Raw genomic sequence first — 15888 nt, 5'->3', positions numbered from 1 at the left:
CCCCATGACGTCACCGCCGCCTAGCCCCGCCCAGGCCCCGCCGCCTCGCCCCCAACCAGCCCCCGGCACACCTTCCGGCAAGCCCCGCCCACTGCTGCTCAGTGCCCCGAACGCCCTCGCTGATGTCACTCGGCTCTGGCCCAGGCTCTCCGGCCAAGGACAAGCCCCTGCCGCTGACGCCACAGGGCCAAGATCGGGGCCCGGCCAATAAGAGTGCGGTCACGGACAGGTGTGTCCCTGGGCGGGAAGCGGTCGGCTCCTGCAAAATTCGCGAACTCAGAGGAACAAGCGAACGCACACGTAGGCTCGCGGATGGTGGCTGTCTTCACATGGAGGCACGCCGGGCAGATGCCTATTTTACGGAATGGTTGGCTGGGCTGGGCTTGGCCCAACCCCACGTGACTGCCTTGCGGAGACCAAGCTGGCGTCCCTTGGCTCCGTTTCGTATCAGAGCTCAAGGTCCAGGAAACGTACTTATCCCACCTTTGGGCGTCGAAGGCTAGGAGATCAAACTTAGATTAGAGCTCTCCCGGCCGGGCGTGTTAATAGTAACCCACCTATTTTAGATGGGAAGGTTAGGATTTACAAAGTACCTTCTAGGAGTTTTAAATTCTTTACCTGAATAACTGGAGCACTGGTTATTAAAAACCAAACATAGCAACATATCTGGACTACTTCTAAATTTCAGCGAGGCTAAAGAGCTGAAAGTAACTGCTTAAAGTTTTAATAATAATAATATTTTAATAACAATAACCAACTAAAGTTCTAAGAACTTTTGGCCCTCTAACAATTCCATAAAGTAGGGACTATTTTAAAGACGAGATTACAGGATCAGAGAAGATAATTTACTTTTCCAAAGTCAGGTAGCTTGTAAGTTGGTAGAGCTATGTGGCTCTAGATTCCAAGTTCTTATCCATGACTAGTGTCTTGCAGGAATGGCTTGCAGGAATCTGGACGTTAGTCCTACCAAAAATAAATTTTTAGGTGCTTCCCTGGTGGCGCAGTGGTTAAGAATCTGCCTTCCAATACAGGAGACACGGGTTCGAGCCCTGGTCCGGGAAGATCCCACGTGTCGCGGAGCAGCTAAGACCGTGCGCCACAACTACTGAGCCTGTGCTCTAGAACCCGCGAGCCACAGCTACTGAGTCTGCGTGTCGCAACGACTGAAGCCCGTGCTCCGCAACAAGAGAAGCCACCGCAATAAGAAGCCCGCGCACCGCTAAGAATAGCTCCCGCTCACCACAACTAGAGAAAGCCCGCCCGCAGCAATGAAGACCCAACGCAGCCAAAACTAAAATAAATTTATTTTCTTAAGTTATTAAAGATAATATTCTGAAATTACATAAAAGAATGAATTAAGTTTTAGAAATTTACTTTAAAACTTGTAGTACTATTATTATAGCATAGTTCTAGGACCCTTCCTCAGGTCCAAACCAGCTGATTCTGTTTTTCTTCTTCCTTTATAGGATGACCTAGAGATTCTGCCTCTTTAATTCAGTGGCTGCCAACACATACTCTATCCCTTGATAGGTTACTGGGAGTGTGTGTTGGGGGTGAGGGTGGTGAGTAGATAAGACATGATTATGGTGTTGGGCGAGTTCCCTGGGGTAAATACTCCCCCACAGCTACCATTTCAAGCTACCATAGTGATGTCACTGAACATGAAGCTGGGAAACGGTGCTCACTATATAATGTTTCCACCATACATATACAATCAGCATAAATAACCTCAAGAGCATAAAAAATAGTAAGACACAGTAAAATAATTAGGCATGAAGTTTTGAGTGTATATTATCTTTGTTTTTAACATAATTTACTTGTAAGTTTATATAATTTGACTTTTAATGATGGCAGTGTTTAACAACTGGCTTGCAAAATTCCTGAAAATTTAACAGTAGGGTTTTGCAGGTGGCTAAAAGCAGCTTCCAGCACACCACTGTTTACTGCAAACCCAAGGGAACTCAGAAAGGACTAAATTGCAAATTCTCAAAGGCAGGAACCATGACTTTTTCTGTTCATCGTTTGGTCCTTTCCTGAGCACAGTGCTTGACACATAGCAGGAGATTGGTAAATAATAAACAAACCTTCCAGATTCTTATGAAACCCTTACTCATGGTCCTTGGTCTATGGCTCTGATATGGTAAGTGGAAATTCCCAAAGATTTCTTTTGGGACTTCTGCTTTTACATACTAAAGGGCTGAGCTCATTGACCACACCTTTTGACTAAAATTTAGAGCCTCTTAATTTAAGATATTCATTCATTCATTTATTGTCAATATTTAACGTGCAAAACATTGTTCTATGTGCTGCTGATAAAGATGAAGACAGATAATATCTCATCACTCCCAGTACTTACATCCTAGTGGGGAAAACAGTCAAGTAGATACATAATTTCAGATGGCAGTAAATTCTATGGAGAAAATTATGCACGGTAATGGGACAGGACATGATGTTTTAGAGAGGGGTGTCGAGAAAGGCCTCTCCAAACTGACGTTTGAGCCAACGACCTGAATGACGAGAAGGAGCTGCCATAACAAGTTCTAGGGAAAGAGCCTTCCAGGCTTACGGGAAGAGCAAGATCAAAAACCCCGAAGTTGAAACCTGCTTGTGGGTCAGAGAAAAAACAAGAATGCCCGTATAGCCCAAACGTGCAGAGCAGAGGAAGCACGGTGACTTGGGTCAGACTGGTAGGTGGGGGGTCAGGTCTCAGGGATAGTGTTGAAGAGCATAAACTTCAGAAGACTTTTTTACACAATGGGTTAATGGTCCTGAGTCTGCATTAGGGAGTTGGGAAAATGTGGTCCCTTCTTTCTCACGTTTCCATCCTGGAGCTGAGAGAATTAACATAACAACCCTAGAATACGGTTAAAGTAAGGAAGCAAAGGATGAGTTCTATGTAGGGTAAAACTTCAGAGTCTGTTTACCATGCAATGGAGATTCCTGGGTTCAGTAGAGAGGCGGGAGTGAAGGGACTAGAGGAGGGGGCATAAGAGTAAATGACTGGTTTCATTGCCTGCCCAACCAGCATGTGGAGGCAGGTGCCTGAGCCCCTCACATACTCATCACTCCCCCTACCCCTACCCCTACCACCACCACCACAACACAGAGGGGTTTTTATCTGGGGCCCTGATCAGTGATGGAGAAGTGAAAGCAGACCAATGGCTGCCATCAAGGGCCAAATGAAATTTAGGTGTGAAATCTCTTTTAGTGCCAGCAGAGGCTGGGGCTGCCGAAGACACAGAACACTTTGTCCTTTGTTCAGGTTCCAAACTGGAAAAAGAGCTTCGAGCCCTTTGCACTTTACTGTTCTTTCTATTGGGAACCTTACGTCCTTCTCCCTCCCTCCCTTCCCTTCCTTAATTTCTTCTCATTCTTCAGGTTTTCATTTTGAAGTCACTTCTTCAGAGAAGCCTCTCCAGACCTTCCAAAGCTGAGTTAGTCATAATAGTACTTGCTAACATTACTGAATGATTACTATATACTAGATACCTGCTCAACACTTTGCAAGTGTTAATTAAATTCTCATCGCAAGGCAGTGAGGTAGGCACTGGTGTTATCTCCATTTACCAAGACCTGGTAAGGCTAAGTCATTTGCTCAAGGTCACAGAGTAAGGAGTCAAAAGCAGAATCCAAAACCAAGTCAGATCAAGGGTATTAGTTACCCCTCCCATGGTTCACTTAATCCTCTGACTTACAATTGCCTATTTAGAGGATTATCTCTTCCTCCTGGAGAGCAGCTTGTTTGAGAGCCTGAATGGTATCTTACTATCATTTAACACAGTGCTACATGAAGGGTGTTCAATAAATTTGTATTGAATAAATAGATATTAAATGACATGTGTCTTTTAAAATTGAAGTATAATTAATTTACAATATTGTGTTAGTTTCTGGTGTACAGCAAAGTGATTCAGTTATATATATGTATTCTTTTCCATTATAGGTTATTACAAGATATTGAATACAGTTCCCTATGCTATCCAGGAGGACCTTGTTTATCTTAAGTGTCTTTGAAAAGAAGTCACGTCTCTTTATGCTCTGAAAGTTCTGAGGATGGAATTACCACTCTTATATGGGACAGGGAAGATTTCATGGAATTGGCGTTCAAGCCGAGCCTTAAGGATTTTCCAGGAGGAATCTGTAAGGTGTCTGGGGAATGGTGAGAAAAGTGATTTCACCTAAGAGGCATGATCTTGACTGATGGAAGTGGAGGGAGAGAGTCAATAAATATTTGGGCGCCCACTCTTTGTCAGATAGTGTTTTAGGATCTGGGGGTTCAGTGTTAGAATCCAAGCTCTCCTTGAGACAGAGAATTGTAGGTACTGATATGCGTGATAAATGAAATACGTGTGAAAAATAAGGTAGTGTGGTAGAGAGTACGTATGGGGGAGAACTTCGTTTAACTAGTGCAGTCAGGGAGATGAGGGACAGATGTTAAAAGTACTGCGCAACTGGAATAGATGGTACTTCGCTACAGATTAGGGAGGGAAACAGAGGAGAGATTTTAAGCCTGGGCGAGGAGGAACATGGTGGTACTAGAGTAATATTGATACATATGATATAGAGTAATAGAATGGTGGTACTAGAGTAATAGTTCTGAAAAGATGAATAGCCCACCAAGGTAGTATGAAAATTACTTTAAACTAATAATATCTGATTATCAGCCATAAAAAGAACATTAAAAAAAAAAAAGAAACTTAATCAGAGCCTCCTGAAAATACAGCTGCCATTGACTCCCACCAGCCCACCCCACTGAGGGATTTTCCTGATTGGGAAATGACTGACTTTTAACACCAAAAAGGGAACCAGCTGCCTATTAGTGTCAAAAAGCCCAAAAGAACTTTCCATACTTTGAAGTATGAAGCCCTAACCCCCTCTCCTTTTGTTAAGCTGGTGTATATAGCTTTACTTTGGCTATTCAGCGAGTTACTCATCACTGAGCAACTTTCTTCTCTCCTGTTAATCTATTGTCAGTTAATTCGCAAGCCCCCACTCACTTGAACCTAAAATGACAGAGGAAAAGGTTTCCTTCCAACAGTTTTCAACCCTGGCAGCTGTTAAAAAGAACCTAGGGACCTTTTTAAGAAATGCTCAAGTCCATGTCCTCCCTCCCCTACCACCCATTATTCATCAGGGATGGACCCAGGCAGCAGTTTTAAAACCTCCCCAGGTGCCTCTAATATGCAGTCAGGGTAGAGAATGCAGTATGAAGAGTTAGGTCAGACTTTAATGTGCAAGCAAATCACCTGAGACTCTTGTTAAGCTCAGTAGGTCTGCTGTGAGACCCAAGAATCTGCATTTCTCACAAGCTCCCAGGTGATGCCCATGCTGCTGGTCTACCTACCACACTTTGAATGGTAAGTCTTTAACCAGCCTTCTTTCACTTTTCATTTTAAATCTTCAGAATCATATTCACATGAAGGTAACTTACTTCCTAGGCTACACAGTTGTGGCTTCATCAAAATCACTTAGAGAAGTCATTGCTACCCATCACTTGAAACTGAGCTGAGAATATAATGATCTAACTGAACCTGTTTCTCAAGCCTATGTCCGTCAAACTAGATCCATCATTTTAACTAAACTTTCCCACGTTTGGTTTATTCCATTAAGAAAAACTTTAGTGTACAAGGATATAAAGTCTCTTGATATTTCAAGGGCAGAGAAACCTCCCACAAAAAAGCCAGGTGGTTCGTTGATTTAAATTGAAAACATTAAGCTTTACTATCCTAAAATGGCACAAGATGGGGATATGACTCCAAGAAAAAAACCCTCTGCTTTCTGTGCTGTATCTGTTTCTGTAGGTTTCCTTCTATTTCTACGTGTCTATTTTTCCTTTCTTCTCTAGTTGTCTATTTTTTTCACTGTCATTCTTCCTTATATGAAATCGTTACTAGCCATTTTCACTGGGTAGGAAAACAAGAGGGTGATATGAAGTAAATTATGGTAGATTAACAGGCTGGAACACTATGTAGCTATTTTATTTTATTTTTCTTTCTCTTTTTAACATCTTTATTGGAGTATAATTGCTTTACAATGGTTTGTTAGTTTCTGCTGTATAACAAAGTGAATCAGCTATACATATACACTATGTAGCTATTTCAAATGTATTTATAAAATCTATAGAAATATGGAAAATGTCTGCCAAAACATTCATTTTTGTTAAATTAATTACACTGAGGTGATCCTAATACCTTTGCTGCCTACATAAGCAAACCAAAATCTATAAATGCCTCAAAGTTAAGAAATCTAAACTTAAGGGCAACCAATCACAAATGGCCAATCAGGCATTCCAAATACTACAAACTTATGCTAAAGCTAATCAGATGATTTCCTTGCTTTGCTTCCACCTTTTCTCTATAAAAGTCTTTCCCCTAGCTCCTGTCAGTGGAATGAGAGTTCTTACCCACTTCTGGTTTGGTGCTGCCCAATTTGAATTGATTTTTTTCTCAAATAAACTCTTAACATTTTTAAAATGCCTCAGTTTATATTTTAACATTACAAAATGGTGTATATACTATCACTACAATAATTTTTGAAAGTGCAGAAACTAAGAAAATGATGGAAAAGTAATATGTAAAACTGAACGGTCTTTAGGACTTGTGTAATTTTTTTCTCATTCACATTTTCTTTTCTTTTTTAAAACAATATTTATTTATTTATTTGGCTGCATTGGGTCTTAGTTGCAGCACGTGGGCTCTTCGTTGTGGCACGCAGGCTTCTCTAGTTTTGACGTATGGGCTCCAGAGCACACAGGCTCAGTAGTTGCAGTGCACAGGCTCTCTAGTTGTGGTGCGTGGGCTCCAGAGCGTACAGGCTCAGTAGTTGTGGCACACGGGCTTGGTTGCCCCACTGCATGTGGGATCTTAGTTCCCCGACAAGGGATCGAACCTGTGTCCCCTGCATTGGAAGGCAGATTCTTAACCACTGGACCACCAGGGAAGTCCCCACAAATTTTCTGTATTGCATCATCTTCTCAACAATTAAAAACATTAAAACAAAAGGACTTAAATGCTTGGGAAATGAAGATTTGTTTAGGTGACACGATTATGGGTGTATTTTCTTTCATAAAATTTCAGTTTGACGTTGTTGGGAAAATAATAAACATATCTTATTAAAAATGGACAGGTAATAAAATTTTAAATATATATATTATTTATAAGAGTATCAAAAAAACACCAAATACCTAGAAATAAGTGTAATGAAAGATGCACAAGGAGATTGCTGAGAGAAACTAGAGAAGACCTAAATAAATGGAGACATATACCAGGTCATGGGCTAGAAGACAACATAAATAAGATGTTAAAAATAAATAAGTAAAAAAAAAAAATAAAATAAAATAAATAAGCTACAAGGAAATGTTGTACAGCACAGGAATATAGGCAATACTTTATAATAACTATAATGGAGTATAACCTTGAAACACCGTGAATCACTAAGTTGTACACCTGAAACTTACATATTGTAAATCAACTATACCTCAGTTTAAAAAAAAAAGTCAATTCTCCCTAAATTGATTGACAGACTCAATGCAACCCAAGCAGGATTTCTGGTGAAAATATAAAGAACCTAGAACAGCCAACACAGTCTTGAAGTAAAATATCAAAGCTGGAAGACTTAACACTATGAGAAATCAAAACCTACTATAAAGACAGGTTGATGTTGGCACAAGGAAAGACAAAAGAGAGCAACAGAACATAACAGAGTCTGGAAACAGACCGATGCAGAGGTCGTCACCTAGTTTACAATAAAGGCACCACTGCCATCAGTGGAGAAAAGATGTTCTTTTTGACAAATGTTGTAGGGGAAAAAAAAGAGCCTTGACTCTTATCTCATATTAAACAAAGTATTAAAAATGGATCATAGGCATAAATATGAAAGGTAAAATAATAAAGCTTCTAGGAAAAAAAAAGGAATAGAATATTTTCATGAACTTGAGGCAGGCAAAGTTTCTTAAACAAAACATACAACAGCACTAACCATAAAGGAAAATATTGCTAACTTAGACTTCATTACAATTAAAACCTCTGTTCATCAAAAGACACCATTTAAGAATATGAAAAAGTAAGGCATAGACTATATTTTACTGCATGGATGATAACCCCTCAATAAAAAAGTGTTTTCTATGGACAGATAAGGAAAACTCTGCTTCTGAAAGATGGGGTTGTCTACTGAAAAAAAATGCACAACCCAAAAGTTGAGAATTATGTTTTATTTGCTGGCTTACTAAAGACTTCAGCCTGGGAGACAGCCTCTCAGAAGAGGGACTGCTCCAAAGAGGTAAGGGAGGAACCAGGATATGTAGGAGTTTTTGCAACAAACAAACAAAAACAAAAAAACCCAAGTAGTCAGAACACAAAAAGATTACTGCTAATTAAGGAAAACCCAGGCATCTCAAGTTAATGAATTTAGCACTTTTCTATGTATGGGAAGATGCAAGAGTCTGGGCTTAATGAAATTATTCCTTTGATATGCACCTTAACTACCTAGGGCCAGTACCCTAGTTTTTCCTCCATCCTGAGTTCCCCTCTGTGCACCACTGGGGGCATAGCTGCAGTGAATGATGTCTTTTCTTAAAAAATTAATTTACTTATTTATTTTTGGCTGCATTAAGTCTTCGTTGCTGTGCGTGGGCTTCCTCTAGTTGTGGCGAGCAGGGGCTACTCTTCGTTGTGGTGCGTAGGCTTCTCATTGCGGTGGCTTGTCTTGTTGCAGAGCACGGGCTCTAGGCGCAAGGGCTTCAGTAGTTGTGGCATGCAGGCTCAGTAGTTGTGACTCATGGGCTTAGTTGCTCCATGGCATGTGGGATCTTCCCAGACCAGGGCTCAAACCTGTGTCCCCGGCATTGGCAGGTGGATTCTTAACCACTGCGCCACCAGGGAAGCCCAGTGACTGATGTCTTGATGGCCTCAACATCCTTTGTTTACTGAAATGGCAAGTGACATTCTTTGTCCACAGGGCAGACATACCTTTCCCTATCCTTCCCATTAAGAACAGCTAAAGGGCTTCCCTGGTGGCGCAGTGGTTGAGAGTCCGCCTGCCGATACAGGGGACACGGGTTCGTGCCCCGGTCCGGGAAGATCCCACATGCTGCGGAGCGGCTGGGCCCGTGAGCCATGGCCGCTGAGCCTGTGCGTCCGGAGCCTGTGCTCCGCAACGGGAGAGGCCACAACAGTGAGAGGCTCGCGTACCGCAAAAAAAAGAAAAAAAAAAAAAGAACAACTAAAATCCTTGGACATTTTATATGAAACAAACAAAAGAAGACTCTGAAAGATGGAGAGAAGGAGGCTGACTAGGGACCCTAGAAGGACACAGTGGTGAGTTCCCTGGGTTTTCTTTTTCCCTCGTATGTCCCAGACTGCATGCTGGAGAAGATGGCCTACAGAAACCTCTGTAGGGAATTGAAGAAATGCGCTACAGAAACCTGTTCTCTTTAGCCAAAAGACAAAATAAAGAGCAGCCTAGCAACACAGAAAACTTTTAGACAATAACTACTTTACTCCAGCGCAACACTACAGAAAAAACTGCAACCCCATCATCATCCCTGCCACAAAGGCCAAGGTGGGTAATCTAGACTTTCACCTTCGCCAGGCTGTAAAGAGGAGCCCCACTCTGCTGCTGGGGCGACATCAGAGAAGGCTGAGTGGTAATAGCTTCCCCTAGTGCCACCCTCTGGTGTCAGTGGGGAACGTGTGGGAAGCCTGGACTTCCACAGCCACCCAGAAGTTACAAGGAACGCCTCCCCACCAGGTGTCAATGGAGGCCAAGTGGGGAACCTGGACTCTGCCCCTACCTAGTGATGTGGTGGTGCCCTTCTACATCTGCTGGAGCAGCATCAGTGTGTTAACAACCTGGGCCGCCGGACTCTTTAATCAATAGATATCGAGAAGAGACCAGACAAGAATTCCAGGCAAGGCTTTACTGGGGCTCATGCTGCAGCAGGAGGGAGTGAAAACAAGAGTCAGGTGCCCATGCTTGCTCCACAAGAGGAGCTGCTTGGGTCCTTAAAAGGGGTAAGAATGGGCAGGTACGTGGGTTGGGCAGGAGGTGTAGATTAGGTGGTCTACCCACACTCTTGGTGGTGCCGTGTGAAGGGATCATAAACAGTACCCAGCTTTTGCTCCTGGAACCTTAGAAGTAGCAGTTGGTTTCAGTTTTTTCTGTACCTTATTGTTCATAATTGCCCCAACTGCCCATGCATGCAGTTATTTTTAGTCCCTTATAGTTGCTTTGTATTCTGTTGCTTGAGGGGACATTTGTCCAGGTTCGAGCACTCCAGTAAAGGGTCCCAGGTCCCAGATCCCAGCCCATCTCAAGTGGAGACCTGCTATAACAGAAGATTTAAATAAGATACAAAATCTCATAATATTAAAAGTGCTCAGGTTTCTAGCTAAAGTCATTCATCAGAAAAATCTCCACTTGAAAGACAATAGACAATCAACAGATGCCAATACCAAGATGACATAGTTGTTAGAATTATCTGACCAGGATTTTAAGTAGCCATAATAAAAATGCTTCAACAAGCAATTACAAACACATTTAAAACAGTTGAAAAAATTGGGTCTCAGTAAAGAATAGAAGATATCAAAAATCACCACATGGAAATTTTAGAACTGAAAAATATAATAACTAAAATTAAAAACTCAATGTATGGACTCAACAACAAAATGGAAGGACACAGGAAAGAATCAGTGAACTTGAAGATAGCAGTCACCCAATATGACCAACAGAGAGAAAACAGACTGGAAAAAAAATGAACAGAGCTTTAGGGACCTTGGGACTATAACAAAAAAATCTAATAATCGTCTCATTTGATCAGAAAGAGAGGAGAAAGAAGGTGAGGCTGGAAAAAAAAAAAGGTGAAGAAATAATGGCTGAAAGTTTCCCAAATTTGGCAAGACATAAACTTACATATGCAAGAAGGTGAGTAAACGCAAAATACGATTAACCCAAAGAAATTCATGCCAAGATATATCATAGTCAAACTTCTGAAAACTAAAGACAAAAAATCTTGAAAGCAGTGGTGGAGAAACAATACCTTACTTAAAGGGGAAAAATAATTCACGTGACAGAGATTTCCCATCAGAAACCATGGAGGCTGTAAGGAAGTGGCACAATTTTCCAAGTGCTGAAAGAAAACTGTCAACCCAGAATTGTATATCCAGTGAAAACATTCTCCAGGAATGAAGGGGAAGTCAAGAAATTTTCAGATGAAGGAAAACTAAGAAAATTTGTCACCAGCTGACCTACCTTAAGAGAATGGGTAAAGGAAGTTCTCTGAGCAAAAAGAAAATGCTAAAAGAAGGAATCTTAGAACATCAAGAAGGAAGAACAATGGAAAGAGCAAAAATATTAGTAAACACGTAGACTTTCTTTCTCCTCTTAAATTTTCTAAGTTACATTTGATGGTTGAAGTGAAAATTATGCTACTGTCTGATGTGGGTCTCAATGAATGTAGAGGAAATATTAAGACAATTATAAATATGGAAGAGTAGAGGGAGGAATGCTTTCTACACTTCACTTGAACTGGTAAAATGTTGATATCAGTAGACTGTGATAGTGGTTGTGAGGTAATAGAAAAAAATATATATATATGTTTATATATTGGTCTCTGCCCCTGGTTCCTGGCACAGAGCTCCTAAAATCCTTGTAATTTCCTAAGTGATAAGAGCACGAAGAGCATCTTTTGTTCTAATATTTGGTCTCTGACTTGGCTCCTGACACAAAGTTCCTAAACACTTTGGGATTTCCTGGTTGACAGCAGTGTCTTCTATTCTAATGAGGCGACTCTTGGTGGGATCCTGGATGGCGGCTGATCACCAGAAAGACCAAGACATGATTAGAAGCTTGGGATTTTCACCTCCTATCCCCCCATCCCATTCTCCAGAGAGGGAAGACTGGCTGGAAATGGACATAATGATTGATCATGCCTACATGATGAAGCCTCTATAAAAATTCCAAAAGTACGGGGTTTGGAGAGTGTCCAGATTGGTTGAATCCTCCACATACCGTGAGGTTGATGCACGCCTACTCTACAGGGACAGAAACTCCTGCACTCAGAACCCTCCCAGACCTTGCCCTCTATATCTCTTCATCTGGCTATTTATCTGTATCATTTATCATATCTGTTATTAGATAATAAACTGGTAAACGTGTTTCCCTGAGTTTTGTGAGCTGTTCTAGCAAATAATTGAATCCAAGGGAGAGGAGGTCATGGGAACCTCTGATTTGTAGCCAAGAGGGGAGCAGTCTCATGAAACTGAGCCCTTAACTTGTGGGATCTGACACTGTCTCCAGGTAGACCATATCAGAATTGAGTTAAATTGTAGGATACTGAGCTGGTGTCACAGAGAATAATTGTCCTTGGTGTGCGACCTGAACCACCCCCCCCCCCGCTCCCTCCAACATTTGGTGTCAGACGTGTTATAAGTGTGGTAGCAGGGTGAGAATAAAGGAGAAACACAGGAGAAGACTGAGTTTTTTAAAAAACAGTTTCATATATATAATGTAATACCTAGAGCAACCACTAAAAAAGCTACATAAAGAGGTATATCCACACTACATAGATAAGCCAAAATGGAACTCTAAACAAGATGAAATGTGTAATATTTACCTTTTTTATGCAAAGTAAATTATTTCTTGATCAGTTTCACAAACTTGCAAGAAGCTTTTTAGTTCTTTTTGTTGGCTTTTTAAAAACTGAAGTATAATTGGCAATATTTATCTTTTTAAAAGGCTATTTATTTGGAATTTCTTTTCACTTAGATGGGCCTTTACTTTTACAAGTAAGTGGTCCTAAGGAAGACCTACTCTCAGTTAACACAGTAGCAATAATCACTAATGCTATATCATAAAAAAAGTAAATAGAATAAAAACTACAGTATAAGACAGTATTTTTAGAAAAACTACTCAATCTGTAAGTGTAAGTACTAAAAGAAAGCTCTATAGAAGGGTTTTAAGAATCCAGCATGGGCCATAAAAATAAAAAGTTAACTGGGGCTTCCCTGGTGGCGCAGTGGTTGAGCGTCTGCCTGCCAATGCAGGGGACGCAGGTTCGTGCCCCGGTCCGGGAAGATCCCACATGCCGCGTAGCGGCTGGGCCCGTGAGCCATGGCCGCTGAGCCTGTGCGTCTGGAGCCTGTGCCCCGCAATGGGAGAGGCCACAGCAGTGAGAGGCCCGCGTACCGAAAGTTAACTGAATTCTTTGGCTAGATTTTTTTTTCTTACTGTTCACAGACACTCAGCTTCCAAGAAAAACTTCAGCAGTTGAAATAAGTACCCATTTTATCAAAAGTAGGTCAGATTAATCCTGTATATTGCCACCACAATGCTCAATGCATTCAAATATATTTCCTAGTTCTGTAGTCACAACTCTTTGGAAAGTGTATGCCCAGTTGTTCACCAAATCATTTTTCTTTCCCCACTGGGCATACTGATAGACCATGTTTCCTGGCCTCCTTTGAAGTTAGGTACAGCCATGTTTATGAGTTCTGGCCAATGGAATGCGGGTTGAAGACTTGGCCTTAAAACCCTCCCATGCATGATCCTCCATGCTTGCCCCTCATCTGTTAGCCAGATGTAGAGGATCCAATGGATGGGACCCTGAGGAGGCCCCAAGGGATTGTGAAGCCACTAAATGGAAGGAGCCTGGGTCTCTGAATCACCACTTGGCAGAAATGATGGGTCATCTGACCACAAGCACCTAAGTGGAACTGTAGACAGACAATAAACAAACATTTTTTGTGTTAGGCCACTGACAATTTTTTAGTAGCAGTTAGCCTGCCTTGACAAATACAGAGTACATGTTTCTCATGCTTCCTCTCTCTGCTTCTCCACAACTGAATTCACGAGGGAATTAGCTGTGAGACTCCTTTAATGACCCTGCAAAAAGATATTACACCTCCTCGGAGAAACTTGCCAATTGCTAAGTCTAAGTTCTCTTCATCAGCCTGCCCTTCCTTGCTGTTATATTCCACCGAATTTTTGAGGCTTGTGAATACTCTGAAGTCCAGCATTGAGAGATGAAAGAATCACTCCTTGCTGTGTTTACAGGGTCATGGGCATGAGAACTTGTTGCTTCATATCCCAGGCGGCATCTAAGTAAATAGCAAATACATAGATTTCAGTTTCTACTGGGATGCCAAACTGTGTAATCGAGTTACCATGACACTGTGATCTGACAGAGCAAAGTGATTATAAAGACTTCAGAATTATATTACCACACTATTTATCCCTAGAATGTGGTATTTAATATAATAATTTAATATTCAAAAAATTAAGTACTTTAAATATATTTAGGTATCTTTTTTTCTTTCTATGACTCTAGAGTTGTGAAACTTCTGAGCCTGCACAGGTTCTTAACTTTTTTTGGTGCCACAGATCCTCTGTAAGTCTGGTAAACCTAATGGACCCCTTATCACAATAATGTTTTTAAATGAATAAAATACATAGGATTTCAAAGAAAACCAACTGAATTAAAATACTGTTATCAAAATATTTAAAAAATGTCTTACGGTAATAGGTGTCTCTATTGACACATTAAATTAGAAGATCTAGTAGTTGGTCGAATAATTACTGCAATTTTGAAGTAGTGATGAGTGGAAATGACATTTTGAGATAATTATTGTGAGATAAAGATATCTGTGGTTTCTATCGGTGACAAAAATCACAAGTATTGCTAATACTAACTGGTTTGTTGCCTAATTCATAATCAAAAGAAATATTAAATTTCAATTATAAGTTAATGAAACTAAAGATGAAACTCTGATTTTATCTGTGAAGTGCAAGTTAAGAACTCCAGGCCTGGTGGTTTCCCCAAAACATCAACCCTGTTTATCTCGGAGTAGTGGAAATACAGATGGTTTAAAAATTTTCTTCTTTTCTGTATTTTTCAAATTTTCCACAATAAGCAAACATCACTTTTGCATGATATTTACAAAAACAAAAAGGGGTGTATTGCTTGGTAAGATTCAGGGTATAAAAATAAAATTGGAAAAACAAAACAATGCTTGAAGAAAATCCTTTAGGAAAAGTAAAAAAAGGAAAACAAAATCCTGGATGAAGATGGAGAAACTGAACCTGACTTTCATCGGAACACAAAGTTGGTGAGGCCTTTATGCCATTTATCTTTATACACAAATTCTTTAATACACGATGCTGCCTCAGGGCTGAAGCACCATACCTCTTTTAACAGGCCACACAGGCACTCTTGGGCCACATCCCAAGTAAAAAGAAAAAGGGGAACCCACAGGTCACTATTAGTCATGAGTTTAGTAATTTTATTATCCATACCTTCTGCATCTTCCCCTCTTGCTAACCCTCCCAGCCAGGACTTGTCTGCCTTCTCAATGCTCTGCACAGTGGTCTGGGAGAGAAAACTAGACAGTGAAATCCAAACTCCCTACGGGCCCTACAAGACCCTCCTGGATCTGGCCCCTACCTACCTCCCCAACTTCCAACTGCATTCCCCATGCGTCGGCCTCTCTGACCTTTTGATTCCTCCAATAAGCCAAACTTGTTCCAGCCTCGGGGGCTTTGTCTTTCCTGGTCCGCCTTCCCGGCAATTTCCTCCTCCAGAGCATCCCGAGACCAGTCTTGGCTCCTTATCCTTGGGGCTCTGATGTCTTTCCCCAGAGACTTTCCTTACTTGCCCATTGAATGTCCCCAAGCAGCCCCTGCACTTAAAACTAGCTGGCACCGGAATGAAAGAAAGAATGAATGAATGAGTGAAATGAACGAATACCTGCGGACTGCCTCCTTGGGGCGTACTCTGGCTTGGAAATCAAACTCAGTTTGTAGAGCGAAAGCACGTTAATAGCGGTTTTAATCTGTCCGCTCAGACGTTGGCCCCCCACGAATCTCTGGAGGTCCGAGCGTGGAAAACCCAGAGAGCCT

At 41.3% G+C, this 15888-nt stretch overlaps 1 long non-coding RNA gene across 1 annotated transcript; it reads right to left on the bottom strand.

The window, feature by feature from the left end:
- Nucleotides 1-13964: 13964 nt before the first annotated feature.
- Nucleotides 13965-15886, bottom strand: LOC116746739. Its single transcript, XR_004347858.1, has 2 exons — nt 15737-15886; nt 13965-14090 (listed from the first exon to the last, which is right to left on the bottom strand). It is a non-coding gene; the product is annotated as an uncharacterized LOC116746739 (long non-coding RNA).
- Nucleotides 15887-15888: the final 2 nt, after the last annotated feature.

The sequence above is a fragment of the Phocoena sinus genome, chromosome 2 (assembly GCF_008692025.1).
Source record: "Phocoena sinus isolate mPhoSin1 chromosome 2, mPhoSin1.pri, whole genome shotgun sequence".
Classification (NCBI taxonomy): Eukaryota; Metazoa; Chordata; class Mammalia; order Artiodactyla; family Phocoenidae; genus Phocoena; species Phocoena sinus.
This window is presented reverse-complemented; position numbering and strand designations above follow the sequence as displayed.